The 22,362-nt window shown below is 50.7% G+C and overlaps 1 long non-coding RNA gene across 1 annotated transcript in view; it reads right to left on the minus strand.

Annotated features, from left to right (window-relative positions):
• Positions 1–13,668, minus strand: part of LOC120387984 — a 41,784-nt gene extending 28,116 nt beyond the window's left edge. The window contains exon 1 of the long non-coding RNA XR_005590469.1: positions 13,553–13,668. This is a non-coding gene — a long non-coding RNA (uncharacterized LOC120387984). The remainder of the gene's footprint in view (positions 1–13,552) is intronic.
• Between the last annotated feature and the right edge of the window lie 8,694 nt (positions 13,669–22,362).

Genomic DNA, 22,362 nt, shown 5'->3' on the forward strand with positions numbered 1-22,362 from the left:
GCGTAAATTGACATAAGTTATGTCACTCGGGGTGTGAATATGTCATTGAGGGGTGTGAACTGGCAGAGAGTCCAGCGGTGCAGCTGCATCTCTAGTTTAGCTCCTTTTCATGGTCTGTATGTATCTATATCTCCTCACTATATGTTCCATTCTGTGCATCCAATGAAGTGGGCTGTAGCCCACGAAAGCTTATGCTCAAATAAATGTGTTAGTCTCTAAGGTGCCACAAGTCCTCCTGTTCTTTTTGCGAATACAGACTAACGCGGCTGCTACTCTGAAACCTAAGCAGACAAGGTGTGTGTGGTGGGGGACAAAGGCACACAAAGATGAAGTAACTTGCCCAAGTTTATATGGTAAATCAGTGGCACCGCCAGGAAAAGAACTCAAATCTTGAGTCCTAGCCCCCCCGCCCCCGCCCTATCCACTAGACCATACTGCCTCTGGAGGTGCCTAAGTGTGGATCTCGGAGCCTAGATTTAGGGTTTGCAAACCTTGGCGATGGAATTAAACTGCCTCACCACCTTTTAGCAGCATCCATTTAAATACTCACTTTGAAGGGGACCGTATCCCAGCCAACCCCAGTTCAGAGCATAGCAGAGGATGAGAGAAAATGTGATTTCGTGCGGCAGTTCTGCAATTGTTACAAAGCAGCCTTCAGTAAAAGCTGGTTCTCGGGAACGTTTGCAAAGAATTCACTCTGGATTCCAAGCGAGACGTATTTAAACAGTTTAATGCAGCTCCCTGTAATTGTTCTTCAAAGCCATCATTTAAGAGGCTAATTGAAAGCTTGTTTCACGTGGTGCAGGAGGACTGAACAGGAGAACCAAAGCTGTGCTACAATCTGAATTGTGACAAGGAGAAGCGGGGGCTTGTCAGGGAGCGTATCGCTGGAAGGGTGCGTGGTGTTTAAAATGAAGGGACACACAGCAGCCGCTAGCAAAAGCGCCCGTCTCATTCAATTGGATGGAAAGCACTTGGCCGTTTAATATTATTGCTTTTTATGTGCAAGATCAAGGCCCCTTTGTGCCAGCTGCTGTACGGATACAAGAGACAGCGCCTGCCTTGACCAGCTTACGGTCCTGGGGCCTGAGTCATGAAAACACTGGAGCACATGCTTTGAACCTGTGACCCATTAACTTCACGGAGTTAGGGTACAACACACGCTGAAAGCGCTACTGAACAAGCCCTACCCGGCTAAGCCAGACAGAGCGTGGGAGAAAGGAATTCTTTCATCCCCCCTCATTGGGGGATTGGGGAGAAGGGGCCCGAGGTTAGGCGACTTACCCAGTGTCATGCACCAAGTCTAGGGCAGAGCCAGAAATCGCACCTAAATCTCTTGGCTCCCACTTCACTCCAAATTCACACATCGCGGCGGGGGGAGGGCCTTGAGATCAGACTCCCGCCTAGGGTGACCAGATGTCCCGATTTTAGGGACAGTCCTGATTTTTGGGTCTTTTTCTTATATAGGCCCCTATTCCCCCCCCCACCCCCGTCCTAGGTTTTCACACTTGCTGTCTGGTCACCCTACTGCCCCCCTTACACGTCCAGGCTCTCTCCCGGAATTCAGACCCTTTTATCTCCACAATCTACGATGGCCTCAATCCAGGTGCTCGGTCACCCACTCTGTGTGGCGCTCTGTCCCCCTCTAGTGGTGTCTAGGAGAAATACATGGATCAGTCTGCTCCTCTCAACCTTTCCAGACGGCCGTACCCCTTGCAGGAGTCTGATTTGTCTTGCGTACCCCCAAGTCTCACCTCACTTAAAAACCACTTGCTGGCAAAAATCAGACGTCAAAATACAGAAGTGTCACAGCCACATTGTTCCTGACAAATCGCCCCCTTTCTCGTTTTTATCATAGAATTATAGAATAAACCAATCGGAACATAAATATTGTACTTGCATTTCAGTGCCTAGTATACGGAGCCATATAAACATGCCATTATATGAAATTGCAGTGTGCACTGACTGCGTTAGTGGTTTTTATGCAGCCTGTTGTAAAACGAGGCAAATCTCTAGATGAGGTGCTGTCCGGCAAAGGAAAAGCTGCATCTGGGCCGTGCCCGCTGACTCGGGGTTGGGCTCAGGGGCTGTTTAATTGCTGTGTAGATGTTCTGGCTCAGGGTCCTGAGCTCTGGGACCCTCCCACCTTTCAGGGTCTTAGAGCCCAGGCCCCAGCCCAGGCCCAGAAGAGTCTACACTGCAATTAAGTGGCCCCTTAGCCCGAGTCAGCTGGCACGGGCCAGCCAACGGGGGGTGTCTAACTGCAGTGTAGACATAGCCTTAGAGACCTGGCTTGTAGGTAGCAGATGCTTCATGGTTTTAAATGGAAGGGTCCCCAGATCAGTCTGCGCTGGTAACCCGACCCAGGCGCACAGCTCTAGGCACAGGGCCAGCTCTAGGCACCAGTGTCCCAAGCATGTGCTTGAGGCGGCACTTTTCAAGAGGCAGCACTCCGGCACTCCGGCTTTTTTTTTTTTTGCTTGGGGTGGCAAAAAACCTGGAGCCGGCCCTCACATTGGATCACTCCCCTTCCTTTGTTGGCAAAAGCAGAATCAACTGCAAGCAGCCCAAACGAACTCTCCATGCAACCAGGTCATTTAAACTGAGAGGAGATGGCAAGATACCATTTGTGCCTCGTCCCATCTCGCTCTGCTTTGGGGATGTGATGGAGGAGACTTTCCCAAGCTGAGACCAGCATACGTAACGAGAGCTGGGCAGGAAATGGATTTCCTGTCATGCAAGAACTGGAGATTTCCCATCCTGAAATGGGACCCACCGCTGCCCTCCTTTGCAAAACAACCTCGCCTCCCCTGCGAGTGAGGTTTGCAAAATCGAACCCATCACAGCTACTGGGTTTGTTTACAGTCCAGTCTGGAAGTCACATGCCTGGACTACGGTTCTCTCAGGATCAGCCTGCAACAAATGGATTAACTGCCTCCCATGTGTCTCTCTATTACCATGTGCAGATTCCAGGCATGTATATAAATACATAGGAATACTAGATGATAAACAACATACTTTTCCCACATAGGGTTATAAGTGAAATGATTTTCCCATCACATGAGATGCGGAGAGTTTGAATTTCTTCCCACCCTGAAACAGACCACAAAGTTGAAATCATGAAAATTTTTCGCAAACCAAAACTCTGGATCGGGCCAATCGAACATTTCGTTTTGATCATTTCAAAATGTTGATGATGATACATTTGAATGGAGGCTCTCAAAGCCCTTCATAAAAGGAGGCTCAGGATCAGTCTTCTCATTTGCCAGATAGGGAAACTGAGGCGCGGGGTTACGGGCTAGCTTGCCCATGGTTGTTGGTGGAGATGAGAATAGAACCCAGGATCTGTGGCAGCCGGGTTTGTGCCCTGACCCTCTGGCCCGCTAACCCATCACTGCATAAAAAAGAATTAGCATGTGAAACAAGCCGGTGCGAACAGCAGGGTCGAATGGCTGTGGCTCTGAACTGGGAGGCAGAAGGCTGGCTTTGCCCGGCGACTTTGGGTGCCATCCTGTGACTTTTGCTGCCTCTCCCACCTTTTATCTGGTTAACTGTAAGCGCTTAGGTGCAGGCCCTGCTTCCCTCCATGCCTCTGTACAGCACCTGCCAGGATGGCCCCCTGGTCTCAGCTGGATCCTCTAGGCCAGTGGTTTTCAACCTGTGGCCCACGGACTCCTGCAGGGCCACAGGCTAGGTCTAAGATTGCCCAGAGGGGTCCACGCCTCCTTTCGAAATGATTTAGGGGGGCGCAAATGAAAAAAAGGTTGAAAAAGCACCGGTCTAGGCACCGCTGTACCAAATAATCACAGCATGTAGCTGCGGCAGCGGCTGATTAGCCCAGGGACTCTTATCTCTGGGCCCAGCTCTGCCTCCCGTGCGCTGATCCAGTGCACGGCTCATGGGGTAAAATGTTGCTGGTGTGAAGAATGAGCCCATGTTTCCGCCAGTTCCGCTGCTCCCCTCTTCTGCCTATTCACAGCACTGGATTTATTCGTGCTGGGCGGCACGGGCGGGCTCTGTGAGCCTCGCACTGAGGCCGGGGGGAGAAAGCCTGATAAAACAATGGAGAGGAAACCGCCGCAGCAGCTGTGGAAGAGCGGTTTTCGGGCCGGTTTTCTTTCCCTCTGCTAGACCAGAAGTCGTCGTTTCAGGTGTTTTGAAAACAGGTACAGGTTAAAATCCAGCCTCCGTTGTTCTTGCCTGAAAATCCCACGCCCCATCAGGAGCTCCCACAAAGCTCCCACTGCTTAGCAATGCTGAGCACGTCTGGGCCTGATGTGAAAACCAGACCAGCCACTTCATTCTCATCCCATTATTCAAAGCAGGCTACTTCATCTCCTGCTCCAGCACCTTATTAGCATGAGAGGGACGCCTGGGCCCCAAAAAGGTGTCAACAGTGTTTTCAATAAAGCATTGAATGGAGTTGAACATTACCCAACAAATGAAATGTCGGGCTAATTTCTTTGTGAAAAATACAGTTGTCGGGAAAAAAAGGCTGGTTTTCGAAGCTTGCACTCAAGGTAGCCCCCCAAGGACAAGATGTGCCTCATGCAGAGCGGAGAAGCAGCATCGGAAGGGCACACGAGCAGGCAGGCAGTCTGAATCCCAAGATCCAAATTCACTGCTCCATTTTGTGTTTCCTCCCTGTATCCTCAACTGGCTTGTTTCGGGTGCCATTTCTAAGGGCTTTATTTCAGCCCAAGATGGCAGGAGTCTTGAAAGAGCAGGTAATCTGGAGAGATTCTGGTGCCATTCGATTCAAATCCAAACTCTGGCTCAGTCTGAGATCCTGACCCTACCCCTACTCTGGATGTGGCTGCTGGCTTTGCCTCCCCAGTGCTTCGTGGGTTGCTCGGACGCCTTGGGGGTGCGTTTTGGTTTGTAAGTTGAAAGTGTTTGCTGGAGAAGAGAACAGCTGTTGAGACAGCCATGAGCTTTGCAAACACAGGGTCTGCTCCAAAGCCCAGTGCAAAGACTCCCATCGACTCCCGGGGGCTTTGGATCAGGAGAGTTCAGACTGGGAGCTGTCTGGAGCCTCTCCAAGGATCACACGCTGCGGCAAGCGGGCTGCCCCGCACCGTCCGCACTCTGCTGGAGTAACGCCCTGCACCAGCCGCTCGGTAGAGCTGCTCCATCCCCTTCGCTTTGCCTTCTGCTGCCCTCTCTCCTGCCGGTTCTTTTCTAGGAGCGTGTCTCCTTTTCCAGCATTGCTTCCTCTCCTCCCTTTCTCTCCCGTGCCTGCTCTTTGCCACCGGCCTTTATCCCATTCTGGAATTTCCACCTGTCTGTTTGTTTATTGATTTGTGCTTTCCCATTAGCCTGCAGGTTTGCAGCTCTCTGCTGTCGACTCTCGTCTTTAAAGCAGTGCCCTTTGGCAGCAGCGACAGTGCTTCCTCTTTTCGAAGCCCCGTCCTCTCTGCCCCAAAACTGAAAGGCTTGTGTGGGGTAATGAAACGGAGACTAGGCGGTAGGCCTTGCTTTCTCATTTCCTCTCCAATAAACACGAAGCTGCCAGAAGTCTCGTCGTGAGTTTAATCTATATTTGCAGTGAGCTCAAAGAACGGATCATTTGGACTGAGCCTGTATTCGCAGCTACCAATTACCAGGTGTTTAGACAAAAGCAAAACCCGCACCACGGTGGAACAAGATGCATCGTAAAGCATTGGCCTTGGAAAGGCGGCGTGTGTGTTTGCAGTGCCAGTGGAGGCTGGAAATCTGCATGCAATTTCCTCTTTCCGGAGGGGAGGCTGGATTCTGGTGGTTAGCCACAGCTCTATGCTGTGGCTGGTGCAGACATATTGCCCCTGGGGGTGGGGGTGGGGGGAGAACCAGCAGCCATTCTGCTTCGGAGAGCTCCGTGCTGCACAGGGGAGGGGAGCGCCCGCAAATTCGGGGGCTGCAAATCCGAACAAGGAGTGTTACCAAGATACCCCCGGAAACAACCCCCTCAGGGGTGCCAGTGCCAGTGTCCCTTTGTTATTTCACACAGCAATGGGGATTTGCATTGAGACACCGTCCTGGGCCAGGGCTGGGATGTTCCTGCTTCAGAGCCTGCACCTGACCACGCTGCACTGGTGATAAATCACTGATGGGACGCTTGCCTGGTGAGCTCATTGCTCACGCCTCGCCCCAAACCATTACACAGGCAGGGAGCTGCCGGCTGTGGAACTAAGCGTGCTTGGATGGCTCCGTGCATGCCGCTGGGACGGAGCCGAGCTCAGGCCAACGCAGCTGGGGCTGGCTCACTGTGTGTTGTTCAATGCCTAGAAGGCAGGGGCTGGAGCAAAGCGGGTAGGTTCCCGACACAGCTCTGCCAGTGCCCCTCAGTCCTGGCCTGCAGCACCGTCTGCTACCCCCCCTCCCCAGTGCACACACACCTCTCCACCATCCTACCCCTGCTGCCTCCCTCTGAGACAGGGGCCTGGACTAGACTCACCTGGGTCTAATCCAGGCTGGCAGTTCCTGGGTTCCTATAGGGTGATTAGCTCCCAAACAAGCCAGAGTCCAAACGTTATTCATCCAAGCTAGTCAGCAGTTATGGGAAGATGGGGCTTGGCTCGTGAGCAGATCCTAAGAGCGTCAGGACTTCAGCCCAAGCCCCATTCAGTCCCTGGCCTCTCTCTGGAGACTCCCAGCAAAGGAGACAATTTGACGATGCCTTTTGTGATGAGGAGAGTGGCCCCTAGGGAAGTGACCAGATTCATTTCTCTTAGGGCCTGAAGAGCCGTCAGGTGGGAGCAACCTTCAGTCCCTGCCAGCCTCGGGATGGAAGCCTCTGTATCCCGTTTCCATTGCTCCTGAGCCATCCAGCTCCCCCAAGGCTGCTCCGCTTCCCTGGGTTTCATTTCCATGAGGAGTCGGAGCAGGCAGAGAACGTCCCTCTTTGCTAAAGCCACTGCATCTCTCTGGGTTTATTTCCCCTCCTGGGTCCGCCCTGGGGAGGCCACGTCTGGCTGCATCCCCTCACCCACCCTGTGAGCCCCACACTGGCATCTTCATCTCTGCCATCTAGAGAGGTCACTCGCTCTGGCCAGCCAGCATCATCCCAGCAAACTGGGCTTGGCTTGGCATGGGAGCAAAGAAGAGAATAACTCAGAGCTCAGCCCTGCAGCAGCTGGTGTAACATCTGGCAGGTTAATGGCCTAATGCACAGGCCGTTTGGCGGGTGAAAGGTGCAAATGTGTTAGCCTGGGAGAGAGTGGCAGGCTGGAGCTGTTTCTAACAGGGATGACCCAAGCATCTTACACACAATTTACACCACCACATGGGGACAATGCACCTAAGTCAAACAACAATTCACTCTCTCCAGCATGATCCCAGCTGCTTCGTGGTTTCCTCCACCCAATTTAAAAAAATCTAGAAAACGGGCCTCTCTGAAAGTTGTGTACAAATAAAAAGAAAAAAAAGCGAGAGCTCATCATTATTCCAAGGAAACCTCTGTTCCCCATTTGAGACTGAACACCTGACAGATCAGGAGACACAACCCTCCCTTAGAGCTGAGGGAGCCTAATGAATATGTATTTAGACTGAATTATCCAGGGACAAGTCATTTAAATCAACAACAGAGCTGGTTTCTTTGGCCTTGTATTGGAAGCGGGATGCTGAGCTCAGCATAATGGAAAACGAAAAGTAGCCAAGCCTATAAAAGTCACGTCTGAAATTTATTTTCCCCAGTGGATGTTTTTGCTGCTGCTGACATTCATCTTCATTTCAATATATCCTGCTGTTCTTCTGGTCTTATTTACCGAGGTGGTTGTACAAATGAATCTGATTAATCAGTGTCGCTGAGTTTAATCATGCTTAACGAGGGTTGGTTGGTTGGTTGCAACAGCAGCTCGGCATCTGAGCGTAGGGTTTGCTGTCCTGGGCATCTCGGAATGGAGCCCCACCCCAGCTGTGGCCTATGCCAGGTTGCTTGTGTCTCTACTTTGCTCACTTGCTGGAAATCCAAGTGATGAGGAAAATCAAAGGAAGTGACTTGGTGGCCTGCCAAGAACAGATTTGTTAAAGCATCTTGATAGTCTTTGTAACTGACCAATCACTCACTCCCGGAGCTGAGAACTGCCCCAGATTCCATCTCACCCCAGACTTTATCAGGGCTATTGACAGGCCATGTGGATAAACTCCTAGGCACTGGGCATGGCAGGAGCAGAAGAGATCTCCAAGCCCTGGGCTCCCTTCCAAACCTTCTCCCCTAGTGTATGGGTCGGGCCCTACCAAATTCACAGTCCATTTTGGTCAATTTCACAGTGATAGGATTTAAAAAATCATCAATTTCATGATTTCAGCTATTTAAATCTGAAATTTCACAGTGTTCTGTTTGCAGGGGTCCTGACCCAAAAAGGAGTTGTGTGGGGGGGGGGGCGGGGGTTTGCAAGGTTATTGTAGGGGAGTTGCGGTACTGCTACCCTCACTTCTGCGCTGCTGCTGGCGGCAGCGCTGCCTTCAGAGCTGGGCTGCTGGAAAGCGGCGGCTGCCGGCCGGGATCCCAGCAGCAGCGCCGAAGTAGGGAGTGCATGGTCTGGTATTGCCACCCTTACTTCTGTGCTGCTGCCTGCAGAGCTGGGCCCTCCTCAGCAGCTGCCACTGTCCAGCCCCCCAGCTCTGAAGGCAGCAGCGCAGAAGAAAGGGTGGCCTGGTATGATATTGCCACCCTTATTTCTGTGTTGCTGCTGGCCGGGAGCTGCTTTCAGAACTGGGTGCTCAGCCAACAGCTGCTGCTCTCCGGCCACCCAGCTCTGAAGGAGGCGGAGAAGTAAGGGCGGCAATACTGTGACCCCCCTAAAATAACCTTGTGACCCCCCTGCAACTTTTGGGTCAGGCCCCCCCATTTGAGAAACGCGGGTCTCCGCTGTGAAATCTGTACAGTATAGGCTAAAAGCGCACAAAAGACCGGATTTCACGGCGGGAGACCAGAGTTCACCGTCCCTGGCGCATTTTTCATGGCCGTGACTTTGGCAGGGCCCTACGTATTGGTAAAGAAACAAGGAGTCGCAGGTTTCAGCGAAACGTCGTCACATCAACAACATGGCGGCGGAAGATGGATTCAGTGTCGTCGTCAGAGCCCCTAGCGCTGCGGGCGGGATGTTCCAAATGGCTCGGGTGCCCCGGGCGCCCAGTGGCAGCACTGTTAGGCTCCCGCCGAGCTCTTTGGGATATCCACCGGACACGTCTCCATAGCTTTGTAGCCCGCTCCTTCCTGCTGCTGCGTTTCCTCGGAGACACGGGCAGCGTCCGGCAGACGCTGCTGGGCCACGTTCCTCCCCGGTGATAGAGCTTAGACCAGTGGCTTGAACACCTAAGACAGACAAAGGAGCTTTACAATCGCTGGGCGGGGTGCTGAAGCCGGGTCTCATAACTGGCTGCTGTAGCATCCATGTCATTAGCTAGTTCCGCCCTGTTTTCTTTTATACCAGGTTTCACTGTATATTAAGGAATGACTAATAACTTCCCCTGCTGTGCCCAGGAGCCATCATAGTGTCACCCTCTCCCCTCCCCCTGCCCCTGGAGGTTTTTGTTCTGCTTTGTAAGGACAGGTGGCCTCTGACAGCGACGCTCAATAAGCAGCATTGTTCTGCACAGATCACACGTGGTGCCCGCCCCAAAGCCTCCCTGAGACAGGCTTTTCTGTAAGGCAGCACGTTAAGGCCCGCGGTCTGGGTCACAGAAGGCCTGGGTTTAAACCCAGCTTGCATGTTCTCAGCCCAGTTTCCACCGTCAGGGAGTGACCCAACCAGGCTCCCCTCCCAGGCTCGGCTCAGGAGGAGCCTCGTGCAGGTGAAGACGGAAGCCCCTGGCCTACCGCCCACGACTGAATTGGCAGGGGGGTGGTGTACGGGCAGAGCTGCTCAGCACTTACCAAGAGGGCTGATGATGCTGGTGGGGGTGGAAAGGCTGGGGGCGGATGTGATGCCTTAAACACCTATTGCCAGCACAGCTCACACCCGCTATGCTACTAAACAGACATTAGATGGTCTGTAAAGGATGATAAATAAAGAACAACCTCCACTGCATGATTCCTTACAGCACAGGAGAAAACAGTCAGACTTGGCTCTTACCCAGTTCTTGCCATCCGGATCTCCCAAGGGGCCTGGTGAATATCCTAATTCCCATTGCACAGTTCGGAAAGCAAAGCCACAGGGAGCGGCGCACTAGCCGTACCTCCCCAGCACGGGTCAAGGAGCTGATGGAAAATTGGAGCAACCGTCTCTGAATTCCGCTCTGCCCTGGTTGCTGCGCCATTGATTTCTGAAGTGCTGGCTGGGCTGGGGGAACCACTTGCGGTATTATAGCAAAGCTTCCTCTGCCTTTGTTTACGAGCGTTTTTCCAGCCCCGCTGCTGTCCCACTGCCTAGAACTGACTTCCCTGGGTTCCTTGTCAGGCCCGCTGCTTGCAGATGGTGATACGAGAGGGCATCGTGCGGAGAAGGGGGTGGGGAGGGCTGGAATCGAGAAGGGTGCACACAAAGGGTCACAGCAACAAACTATTCAGCGTCTGTGCCCTTCAAATCAGTCCCTACACCTGGAGAGACAAGCGACTGCGCTGGAGACAAAGGGCTTGTCTAGGTGGACAGTGAGTCAATGGCAAGTGGGGATGTCAATCTACGCCACACTAGCCGGTTTGTGGGGCTCTTTGAGCTAGTCCCGTTTCAAAGAGGGCTCGATCCAAGCACTCGAACAAGCTGCTAACGGGCGTCAGCTGGACGCACCCGGACAGTTCGATGGGGGTAGAGTCACACCCCAGCTTGCAGGGGTCTGATTGTTCGGGTAGACAAGCCCTGTGCAGTGACAGTCCGAGGGTTGTACTTTACGCATAAGCAGTTGCGAAGAGAAACCCGGTCTGCAGGAACGATCACAAGTTGCTCCAATCCTGGCTCTGCCACTGACTGCTGTGGCCTGGAACAAATCAGTTAACCTGCCCAAATTTTCTCTTCCTTGGAAAGTGACAATTATACCTACCTGCTTTTTTCCAGCAGCGGGGCTGTTAGCTAATAACTGCAGATGTAAATTGTTGTGTAAATACTCCAGGCCTCTTTCTCATCTCAGATCCTTGGGGTTTACACCAGTATAATTCCATCCGTCTCAGCAGAGCTGCTCCTGATTTACACCAGCATAAGTGAAATCAGAATCAAACCTGGAGTGACCCAGCTTTCACTGGGACAGAAGCAAGAAAACAGGACCATTCTTACAGAGGAACGTGCCATCAATTCCTCAGTTTTATTAAAAGATGCTTTATCTCCTTTAATTCTACTTTATTAAATTTCTCATTTGACTAGAAACCAGCGTGAATCCCAACAACTACAGGATGGAGGGGAAAACAAATCAATCATTACATTGACTAAAAGGAGAGCAGGCAAGACACCTCGACAACTAGAAATAGCAGAAACGTTACGGGTTTCCAGTATGCCTCAATAATGTATAAGCCCATTTATAATACATTAAAATTACAATGCATGAGCAGAAATCACATCTGATTGTTTTCTCCTAATTACACAAAGGTTTTCATCATGGTTATTTTTAGCGACTTGTTTATTGCATTGTTTATTATGATCCATGAAGCACTGTCAGTGGACTTGCGAGGTCCAAGAACTAAAACCCAGACCACCCTTCAGAGCTTCTCATCTAACAGACACGGAGCAGACAGGTGGGTCTACCTAGGTTCTGCACTGCAGGGCTCATTAAGAGATCCTAACACTGGTGTCGGAGCGCTGACAGGATGGAATAAGGCAGAGGCCTGTGTTGACATGCTGAACCATGAAGAGGCTTGTTACATATTTGCTCACTCCTTGGCCTGGAAGGAGGAATGAGTCTTTCTGGGCATTTGAATGAGGAGAGGGAAGTGGCTTGCGGAGCAGAGCAGACAGGGTGGTGCAGGTACTCCACGCTGGGAGGGTAGGAAGAGGCAGAGAGATGGCTGCGGGAGAAATGGACAGAGTTTTGAGAGCCATCTCTATTTGCCCAGCTTCACAGGGGCGCTGGGAGACCCTTGTAATGTGCAGTTCATTATGGCACAGGTGGGCCTGATTGAACAGGGCTGGCTAGCCCAAGGCCCACCTGGCCCTTAAAGGGACAGGCTGCCCTCTCACACTAACCCCCTTACTTTCATGAAAACTTTGGTGGGGACTCTAATGATCGCAGGTGACCAGGCTCCAAGTGGTACCTCTAACCCTGACGATACCACCTGCAGCAGCACAGCTGGAGGAATAGTGCAGTAGTCTCAGACCAAGGAAAGACTGTCCCACCGGGTTCTGCATTAACAGCACCACTTCTTGCAGCACACACAGTTTCCTTGAGAGGTCTTGGCCGAGATTTTCAAAAATAGGAGCCTGGAGTTAGGCTCCCGGATAAATGGCGTGATTTTCAAAAGTGCTGCCCATCCAATGGCCCCCAAGGAGTTCAAAGGGAATTTTGGATTGCTGAGCACGTCTGAAAATAAAACCCTTGTTTAGGAGCCTACATGTGGATTTTGGAGCCTAACTTTGGGTTTGTACTTTTAAATCACTCAGCCCTTCCCTCTGCATATTGATCCAGGTAAATGCTGCTTAGCTTGGGGGAGCTGGGATAAATCTCAGCCCAAGATGGCAGAGAATCTCCCCAAAGCTTTTCTTGAAAAAGCTCCAGGGGAAACAAGAAAACATGGCTCCTGGAGAAACTGGCAGTTGCGCAGTATATCGTTATTTGCTGAGTAACCCATTAAGTATCCATCCCAGCTGTTGTTTTTCTCCTCAAGTTATTGCTTCTGCTTTGCTTTGTAAACATTTTGGTGCTATTTCTCCGTACATAACCAGATACCAGTCCCTCTCTTTTGCAAACATGGCCAAACATCGGTTCAGTGCCCCTGCCCACTGGGAAAATCTGATTTATATCTAGATCTAGGGTTTATGTCTAGATTTATCTCCATGAGAGGAAAAGCTCATTTCTGAAAGGCACAAGGAGAACGCCGCAGTATGCGTCAAGTTCAAGGTCATGCACAGAAGGAGCGTCTGGGGGCGATTTATTCCCTACCACGATGTGTAAATCCCACTGGGTTAGTTATGTTTTCCGCATTTTCTATTCCCTGATTGCTTCTGCTATCCCTTGCCTTGGCATGGGGGAGAATCTGGAGCTATGCTGCATTGCACAAAACCATTGGCTATAAATCTTGCATAGAGGAGATGGCTGACATGATTAAAAGAGAGGCCAGTATCTCCTATCTCCAGCGGATTGGCTGCAAGACTGCCTGGATCAGAGAGGCAGAACTTCTGCTGTGTTTTGGGTGGGTTTTTTTTTAAACCTTTGAAATTCATGCAGGAAAAACTAAACTCTGTGAAAAGCCAGAGAATTTCTCAAAACACAAGCCAATGTTTTCAGCATGAAATTTGCCCCTCTTTCGATTAATCTTGAGCAATTGCTCTTTTCTTCCCATCCCATTCGGCCATATATTTGATGCAGAAGGACAGAGGTGAGAGCACAGAAGGAAAATAACAGGGAAGGGAGAGTGTTATCCAGACCTTTCGGGGAAGGTTCTGGGAGAATGAGGTTCTTGTTGGCTTTGAACCTTCCCTCTACTTACATTTAGAGGGGCAACAGCCACAAACCGGCTGAATTTAACTTGCAAACTTGTTCTCGCTGTCTGAATTTTGCTCCTCTGGAGGGACAGTGGGTGTCATGCATTCCCTTGTGCCACGATCAGAGCCATGGTCTGATCCCCAGGTCTGGGCAAAAATACATTGGTAGAATATGTCAACTTTAAGAAAAGTGTTTTTTTCTTCCGAGGTCTGTAATTTGGGAATCTCTGGGTCAAATGACCCCAAATTTGGGTCCTTAACCATACCCCATGTGCCCATGATGCACACCAAATTTCAAGGCAAGCTGAGTAACTGTGCAGGTTTTAGGGCACTTTGAAAAATTGAGCTTTAAACAGAAAGCTGGTGTAAACCTTAACTGTAGTAGACCTGATGGTCCCCTATAATCTATGGTGCTTATTGGTGCTTTTACTGAGCATCTCATGATCTTGAATGCATTTATATTCACAACCTGCCTGCGAGGCAGGGCTGTCACCCCCATTTTACAGATGGGAAACTGAGGCACAGATATCAGAGGGGGAGCCGTGTTAGTCTGGATCTCTAAAAGCAGCAAAGAGTCCTGTGGCACCTTATAGACTAACAGACGTATTGGAGCATGAGCTTTCGTGGGTGAATACCTGCTTCGTCGGATGCATGTAGTGGAAATATACCTGCCCCTGGAAATTTTCACTACATGCATCCGACGAAGTGGGTATTCACCCATGAAAGCTCATGCTCCAATTCGTCTGTTAGTCTATAAGGTGTCACAGGACTCTTTGAGGCACAGAGAGGCTAAGTGACTTGGCCAGGGTCATACAAGTGGTCTGTCAGAGAGCAGGGAATTGAACCCACTTGGCCATCCTTTTGCTCTTGTTGCAGGCATCTCCCTCTCTCTTAAGTTTAAAGGAAAAACAAAACACAGGTGGCTCTTTGGAGTGCGAAGGGAGCTCGGAGCTGTACATTGATACACCACCATATAGCACCAGCTGCCCCACAAGCAGTCCCCATTCCAAGAGGAGGAATGAAATCCAGTCACAGTGGTCTGGCAGCCGCCAGGAGAATGCCCTAATGCCATCTACCTAGCTTCTTCCCTTCTACTCCATCAGTGGGGTGTTGTCCAGGGGTTAGAGCAGGAGACTGGGATTCAGGGTTCCTGGAATCTGTTTTTGCAGGAAGAGGTTGAAAGGACCTTTCCCACCCAGTGGCAGTGCCAGCCCCTTGGGGACCCTAAACAGGAATCTCCCCCTCCCCAACACATCATCAAAAGTGAATCGGGGGCCCCCTTGGGCTGCTTGGGACCCTAAGTAATGGCTTAGTCTGCTTATGCCTCGCGCCGGCTCCGTTCCCGTCTCTAATTTCTATCCCTCCCTGAGCACCAGGCTGTCAGAGTGAGGGTGAAAGTGACCTCTCTTCTGCTTCATGCCATTCTGCTGCCCCTGCTGGCTTCCACAGCCAGCGGTGGATTTTGCCTTCCTCTTGGCGACGGGGCTCTTGTGCTGCAGCTGCCGGGATAAGGGGTTAGAGCAAAGGGGAAGGAGGGGAGGGAAACCTCAAGGCAGGATATACCAATGGCCCTGCGCCCAAGAGCTGAGTCTCAAGTTGATGGCAAACTGGGCAGAGGACCACGAAGGTCAAGTTCCTCTTATAACAAGAGGGCAGGAATGGCCTGCCCCTGTGAAAAGTACTGCAGTGTTCTCTACTAATACCTCAGCAAAATACGGCAGCAATACCCTCGCCTAAGGGAAATACTACAGTATCCTATAGCAATGACGGCTCTCTTGTAAAAATACTAAGGGACAGGACAGGACAGCAGTGAGCTCTCCCTATCATATTCTATTGCAACGGCTGCGACACCGTTCCACAACGGCCCCAAACACTGCAGCTCACAATCGTGCTCGAACCGTCTTTTCAACGATTCCTACCGCATCCTGCAGTGTTTTCCCCTCTGGCTGGTCCCCTGGCACAAGCCCCCAGCCCCACCTGCTCCTAAGAGCCCCGCCTGGCTTTGTGGGTGTCTCCCAGGAGCCCAGCCTCAAGACAGACCTGAATCAAAGTGGTAAAGGCCAATAGAGTCTTGCAATCAAGTTGATAAGGAAAGCTGCATCGCTATAGCAACTGAGCCCTGTGTCACCCAGCCCCGGGTGCAAGGCTCCTTCCAATTGGAAGGCAAGCTCCCGCTCTGATTACATTAAACCCGGCTCACGAGCACGGTGCCTGATTCTGCACTGACAAAATACAGCAGAGCCACTTAGGGGTAGTGCAGGCACTTGAGAGTAAAAAAGGAAGGGAGGAGCAGTGAGTTAAATACTAATGGCTGGTAACCATAGCTACCTTCCGCTAGGCAGGCTAACCATTCCGAGACAGTCGAGGGGACCCGAAAGGGTGACCAGACAGCAAGTGTGAAAAATCGGGACAGGGGGTGGCGGCTAATAGGAGCCTATATAAGAAAAAGACCCAAAAATCGGGACTGTCCCTATAAAATCGGGACATCTGGTCACCCTAGGACCCAATAGGTTGATGGAAGCATTTTCTTATGTCTAAAACTAATCAATGGGGCTAACTTTGGACCGACACCTGTCATGAACTGGGTCTGCTCTGTTTCCACTGAAGGCATGTCTAATATATCCATCACCATCGCCTACCTGCAAATATGAGAGGCCCGTTGGAGAGCTGGGTATCCGTGTTCTGGCTTGTTTGCTAGTGGAGCCCGGCGAGCATGAGCGAATAATTGGCCGACCACCTACCAACAAGTATTCATTGGCGTCACCTTTGTAGCACCAATGCGAAGATTCCCTTTGACTTCAGCGGCTTTGAATCAGGCCCCTAGTTCTATGTGAGACAACAGCTGCTGTGCTATTCAAACCACCCAGACCCTAGGCTCAGGGCATCAGAGTTCCAACAGGTGACAAGATCCCACCCTACCTTACAAGGTCCAATCAGCCCAGCAGGGATGGGTAGTGCCTTGCAAACTTGTCTATCCTCGTCATCCTTGGCTGGGAACTCAGCATGGTTTAATGGCGTTTGCAAGCGGTTGTGAATCAGGAGTGACTGAATTTTAATCTTGGCCCCAACGCTGTCTCAGTGTGTAGCCTTGGGCATGTCATTTAACCTCTGCATCTCAGTTTTCCCACCTGTAAAATGGGGATCAGATGGATCTGTCTCACAAGGGCCTTATGCTACTGATGGTGCGGATCTTTGAAGATGCAAAGGGTTAAGCCTCATTAGAAAGATCTGCAGCGCACAACTTTATTGCTTAAATTACAAGAATAAATAAATAATACAGTGAACAAAGCAGACTTGAAAAGAAGCTACTTTGTTTTTTTCCACACAGTAGCCATCAGCACCTGGAAACAGCCTTTTTATAAACTTCCATTTGTCTGTGAGCAAAAACGAATCCAAAGAGGGAACATGGAGTTTATGAAGGACATAAACCCACACCGTGTAGAGGTCAAGCATTACGCACAGTGCTGGCGGAGTATCACCTTGCTTATTAGGCTCAGAGACACTGTCAATTAATTGATTACAATAGAATATATAGATTTTCCATGGGCGGGGGGAAAGTGATGGGGTAGGCAGTTCCACACCCCGGGATAGGTTTTGCAGCAAGACAAGATAGCACATTAGCCAATGGTTAACAGGTTACACAATGTCTCCGCCCATGGTCTCAAGTTAGCAAGTTAACATTTCATTAATACTTTGATAAAATGTTATTAGTATAAAATACATATGTTGAACTCTGATTTGGGGTCCATAGGAATGGAGCAACTCCTTTGATTGTCCAACAGGTACATTTCTAGGGGTTAAAGCAAAGAAACAGTGAAAGTATATGGCAAAAAAGATTGTTTCCTTTATGTCTTAAGGCATTGGTCCCTGGGAAGGGATGTGGAAGGGAGGTGGTGACATGTGCCAACTTTTCATAAATTCAAGGTTGGATCTGTGGGAAGAACATCTCCCTACAGAAGAGACTAACACAATAGGAACAGGGATTCTTTGTTCAATTTGCAACTCTGAATAAGACACAATTATGTAGTTCTTAGCTCCAACACCTGGCAATTTGCTGACCAGGCCTATTTTAGCAAAACAAGATTATCTGTTTACCCAGCTTTCTCTTCGCTGATCACTGTTTGCTAGGCCTCTGGTCCCTTGACCATACTCTGGACTCTGGGTCTGGAAAAGAGCTGGCACAATCCATATACCAGGTTGTTATATAAAATGCACATGGATTTTAACCCTTCAATTTGCAAGAATAAAAAAAACCAAGGGACACTGCTGGATAAAAATCCTACCGAGAAACAAAGCCTCCTCATCTTTGTTATTATTAGCAACACCTGAGACAAATGAAAGTGAACATCAGTTTAAGTCTCATTTACTTTGTGTGTATATATACAGGTACATTTCATTTGCTTGGCCTGGACAGTGACCTGAGACTTGGCAATTTCACTTTTGTTTCTAGTCACTTTCTGCTTTTCATGCATTATCCCAATCCTGCAATTGTTGGGCTTCCCGTACTTCAGGGGAACGTTCACATGTCAAAAGGGGACAGCTGATTTAAAACAAAACCCAGGACAATCCGTAATCTCTTCATATTAGCTTTCAGCCACTCCCTTTTTCCCTGGTGAAAATCTAACTTTTAGGGGCTAAAATTACATCAACAGCGTCTGTCGAAGGAACTAGAATCCTGTTTTTATGAAACAAGGGCCTGATCCAGAACCCATTAAAGTAAGTGGGAGCCTCTCCAATCACATCAATGGGCTTTGGCTCAGGCCCATATAGGAACAAAAGAGGAGAGGAAAAATACAGAAAATATCTGAGATTTGTGAGCAGAATCGTTTCGAGGGAGGGGGCGGGGGAATGCATTTCAAAGTCTTCCATGGTGCGTCAGTGTCACTCTAACTGTGACTCTGAATGATGCGCACGCTTTAATGTTGCAGGGAAATTAAATCCACGCCCAAGCTGCCTACATGGGATTTTTAAAAACGAGGCTAAAGAGCCCCCCAGAGAGATTTCTCTCTTCTCCTTTGCACCTCGCCCGGCAGCCTGGTGCTCTGAAGTCGTGGCAATGCATTGGGAAGGACAGCGTAAGGAATGGGAAAGCCCTGCCCCTGTGCTCACAGAGAAGGCAGCCAGTCCCTAGCTAGTGCAGGCAGCCAACCTCCCGCTCTGTCACCGTCAGACATGCCAGCCCGGGGTGCTGGCTGACACACAGGGCCATCCCTAGGGAGGCGCGGGGCCCAGGACAAATCAGCCTGTATGGGCGCCCCTTAACATTTTTTATACAGGTGAAATCTGGTGTGGGGAGGGGACAGCAGTGCTGGGGGGGGCGAGGGACGATGGAGAGTCACAGGGTGGCATCTGTGCTAGGGGTGAAACGCACCCCTAACCCCACCCCTCTGGGCCAGCCTAGCACCCGCCGCACAACACACTGAAGCACGGGGGCCCCCAGAGCACGGGGCCTGGATTCGTCACACTGACACAGGTGCTTTTAGCCCACTGGAGTCACTGACTTCCGTGGATTTTGGGTTTAGTCCGTAGGGAGAGATTTCCAGCAGCACTCCTGGCTGGCCCAACTCTGCTCCCATTGAAGTCAATGGTAAAAGTCTATCACAGCCTCCAAGTGAGAAGCCCTGACCCCTTAGCTCTGTCTGTGGCAGCACCTGCTTTTAGCTGTGGAGGTTCCTGGCCCAATCCTGGGCGTGTCGGCCGGCGCACTTCCACAGGAGCTGCTCACTGGCTGTTAAGTGAGCAGGAATAGCGCTTCGCTTGTACGAGCAGCCGGTTCATGCACCAGTCGCCGGGAGGGCTCTGCCCTGTGGGGATGGGCCCCCGCAGTCTCCAGGGCCTAGCCAGTCATTGGCCTTTCTGTTGAGACTGCTGCGAAGAGGCCAGCTGGTGCGGACTGTGGCGGTGGCTTTGTGGTGACGTTTTTCCCACTCAGACCTGGGCTGCGACCCTCCCTCAAGGCTTTCCTCAAAGGCCACCGAATGGTCCCTCGGCTGCGGTTTCTTTATACACGGCCGGAGCCCAGGCCCCCTTCTGTCAATGGCGAGACTCCAGGGGGTTTTGGCTGAGTCAGGCCCATAGATACTCAGAGGTTTTCTGCATGTTTTTGTGGTTCTCTTGTAGCCAGTGCCAGCCTGTCTCGCTCCATCACCCGCAGCCAGCGAGGTGGGGGCAGTCTGGTGGGAGCTCACCAGACGGTGACTCGGTTTCCCCGGGGTGGGAACTAAGGGGGAGGGGTGCACAGTGTCAGCCAGTAGGTGGCAGCTCGAGGTTGGGCAGGTTGTATAGATACCCTCCCTGCTGGGAAGGGGGCTCACCTGGCTGGCCGAGACAGCTGGGTGCTCGGGAGTGAATTTCACCCACCTCTGTTGTCTTTGGAATCAGTCGGTGAACCCCCGTTTGGCTGTCTGATGGGCTTCGACACCCTGTGTGAAATGAGCTGGGTGCGCCTCCCCCCTCTTCCGACTGACACCCTGGTTCACAGCCTCCGCAGAGAGACCAAGGGCCGAACAGGCCAGGGCCTCTCCTCTCACTCAGAGGGCTGGCATCTGGGCAGAGGTGGAGTGAGAGCAGCCTGCCCTGCCGCTGTCTGCACTGTACCTGCTAGGCAGCGGATTGCAGCCTGCCGAGCTGGGGGCTGAGTGGGTCAAATGAAGCATGGCTGTGACAGCTCCCATCAACCTCCACGCTTGCATTCAGAAAGCGACAATTCATCTTAACTTCGTCCATTCATCTCCGGGACAAGAGGTGGCTGCAGTGACAGCAGGGCCTGTTTGCTGTATGTGCATCTGCTGCCTAAGAGACTTATAACCATTGCTGGGTTGGCACAAACACACAGTGATAAATATGGTTGTCACTCACTCTCTAGTACCTTTCATCTGAGCCCCCAAAATGTCTGTAAAGCACAGTTAACCTTCAGATAACACCTGTGAGCCACCTAAGGGCTCACTGTCCACGTTTTACAGACTGGCAAGCTCAGGTACCAAGCGATTTGCCAAAGGGGACACAGATCCACAAAGGGAGTTAGGCACCTAAATAGCTCTGAGGGTCCCCATGCCTCAGTTTCCCCATTAGTAATTGGGTATAATACCTCACAGGGCTGCTGTGAGAATAAATGCATTAAAGAGCGGAGAAGTGTTTACATACTACAGTAATGGAACGTTCAATAGATGGCTAGACAGTGACCCAGCTGGAAACAGAAGCCAGGAGGAGTCCAGACTCCCAATTCAGGTGCGCTAAGCATTGCACTGCATTGCCTACCCAGGGAATGACTTCTTTCCTGCATTTTAAAGGAACAGTGACTGTACTTTAATTGTCTGCTTAGAACCTTGGCAGGGGGTGGAGCAAATCATTATTATTAATTACCACAGCGTTTGCACTGGGGACATTTTTCCTGAAAACTCCAAGCAACCTTCTTTTTATGGCATGAAGGTGCTTCCAGATTTTCCCTAGTTGTGGGCCTTGTGAATAAAGGTACTAATGAAAAACCGTGTCATCAAACTGGATGCTGTGCCAATAGCCCTTAAATGAGCAAATTGATCATAATCCCTGGCTCTCGCATAGAACGTTTCATCAGTAGAGCTCAAAGTGCTTTTCAAAAGGAGGGCAGTATCATTGTCCCCATTTTACAGATGGAGAAACTGAGGCACAGAGTGGTGACGTGATCTGCCCAAGATCACCCAGCAGGCTAGTGGAAGAGCTGGGAATAGAATCCAGGACTCCTGAGTCCCAGTCCACTGCACTATCCACCAGGCAACGACACTACCAGAAGAGATTATTTTTATTTATTTGTATTGCAGTAGCACCTAGGAGGCCCAGTTTTTGGCCAGGACCCTAATCACAGAATCATAGAACCGGAGGTCTGGAAGAGACCTTGAGAGGTCATCTAGTCCTGTCCCCTGCACTCATGGCAGGGCTAAGGATTATCTAGATCATTCCTGAAGGGTCTTTGTCTAACATGCTCGTAAAAATCCCCAATGGTGGAGATTCCACAGCCTCCCAAGGCAATTTATTCCAGTGCTTAACCACCCTGACAGTTAGGAAGTTTTTCCTAATGTCCAGTCTAAACCCCCCTTGCTGAAGTTTAAGCCCATTGCTTCTTGTCCTATCCTCAGAAGTTAAGAACAATTTTTCTCCCTCCTTCTTGTAGCAACCTTTTATTGCACTTGAAAACTGTTATGTCCCTTCTCAGTCTTCTCTTCTCCCAACTAAACAAACCCCATTTTTTCAGAAGTCATGTCAGAGTCTAGAAAACAAGTTCCCTGCCCGCCCCTCTTCCTGGGGCCCACGGGTTGCCCCAATAAAGCTCAGAGAGGCTTCTAGTTCTGCAGCACCCATGGCTTTATTTACACAATGTTCTCCCACCACCACTGTTATGCTATGTGCAGAGCTTGCAGGCCTGATAACCTCCTCTCCTAAACAACATCTGCCCACTGCCTGGAGACTGACCTTCCCCCTAGCCATTCTCCCCCCACTGACTGCTAGCCAGCCAGCCTTTATAGCCCTTGAATCCTCAGGCCCACAGGTGCAGCCCGTTCTAACGGCCAGGCACCAGGCTTCTCCTCAGCCCCAATCTATCCCCCCTGATTGGGGCTGGCTGAGCAAGGGCTAATTAGGTGCCTTTGCACCAGCACCCTGCTACAAAGGCCCTTAATCATTTTTGTTGCTCTTCTCTGGACTTTCTCCAATTTGTCCACATCTTTCCTGAAATGTGGCACCCAGAACTGGACACAATGTGCTAGGCGCTGTACAAAGACAAAACACAGGAACGGTCCCTGCCCCAGGGAGTTTACAATCTAAGTAATGTCTAATCGTTCAC

This window comes from Mauremys reevesii, linkage group 21, assembly GCF_016161935.1.
Source record: "Mauremys reevesii isolate NIE-2019 linkage group 21, ASM1616193v1, whole genome shotgun sequence".
Classification (NCBI taxonomy): Eukaryota; Metazoa; Chordata; order Testudines; family Geoemydidae; genus Mauremys; species Mauremys reevesii.